General features: G+C 43.3%; 1 non-coding gene across 1 annotated transcript; it reads left to right on the forward strand.

Annotated features, from left to right (window-relative positions):
- Window positions 1–316: 316 nt before the first annotated feature.
- LOC119930151 lies at window positions 317–454 on the forward strand. The gene has a single exon (XR_005451641.1). It is a non-coding gene; the product is annotated as a small nucleolar RNA SNORA7 (small nucleolar RNA).
- Window positions 455–1,177: the final 723 nt, after the last annotated feature.

Consider the following 1,177-nt stretch of genomic DNA (forward strand, 5'->3'; position numbering starts at 1 on the left):
AAGAGAAAAGACAAATATAAAAATAATTACAACCAGTGTGATCAAAGTAGTTCATTAAGCAGACATATATAAATGAGTGTGTAAATATGTGTGTAAGTGTTGAGTTGTTTGAAGGTATGCTATAACTCAGAGTGCTGGGTGTGGGGAGAACTGTGGTTTGTCTGGTGTCAGAAGGGAGTTCTGAGTCAGGAGAATGAGAACGAGGGACAGAAGTAAGAGAGGGGAGCGAGGTATGGCTGGAAGGTATTCAGTTAAATCACTTTTCTTTTAATTCTCGTGGTAGTCCATTGAATTTTCATGAGGGTACTACTTTACATTCCTCTCAGGGTCTTACCTGGAGAGTTTCCAGTACTCTACCAGTCTCAGCTATGGAAGGGAGAGTCAAGCAGAGGCATATTAATTCCATTCCTAGCTTGGGCAGTGGCTAGTGAGTGGAAGGCAATCTGCTACAAGTCAGAACTCACCTGTGCTGGGCAGCAGTGGTATGGGAGACAGTGGAGGGCGGAGATTCAAGTTGACCACGCGGAAGGAGGCAATGGTAAGCCACTTCCATATTTTTACCAAGAAACCTCTACGGATACACTACCAGAATGATTGCATATGGAGACAGTCCTTTCTGGGAGAGATGCGTTAACCTGTCTGCATGTTTTCTTGTCTGTCTCCCCTTTCTGGATTATGTGCCCGTTGTTGGGTAGGGACCGTCTCTATACGTTGCCGACTTGTACTTCCCAAGCACTTAGTACAGTGCTCTGCACACTGTAAGCGCTTAATAAATACGATTGAATGAATGAATGAATGTCGCTATGTGTCGGAGACGACTCGACAACATAAAACAAGACAATTACTTTACAGCACTCTCTCACTTCAAGGTGACTCTGCAAAGTTTACTTGGCTTTAAGCAACCACCTTCCTTTTGAAATATTTTGGTCAATTTGAGAAGTCCCTTGGGCTCTAGTCTACACAGCTTAGAGTCGGGAGACTTGAATTCTAATTCCTGTTCTGTCACTTGCCTCCTGTGTGACTTTAGGCAAGTTACTTAATGTCTCTTTGCCTGTTTCCTCATCTGTAAAAATGAGGTTCTCCCCTTTAGACTGTGAGAACTGTGTAGGTCAGGGATGATGGCCAATCTGATTATCCTTTATATACCTCTGTTCTTGGCACATAAGCCCCTAAATAA

This window comes from Tachyglossus aculeatus, chromosome 6 (genome assembly GCF_015852505.1).
Source record: "Tachyglossus aculeatus isolate mTacAcu1 chromosome 6, mTacAcu1.pri, whole genome shotgun sequence".
Classification (NCBI taxonomy): domain Eukaryota; kingdom Metazoa; phylum Chordata; class Mammalia; order Monotremata; family Tachyglossidae; genus Tachyglossus; species Tachyglossus aculeatus.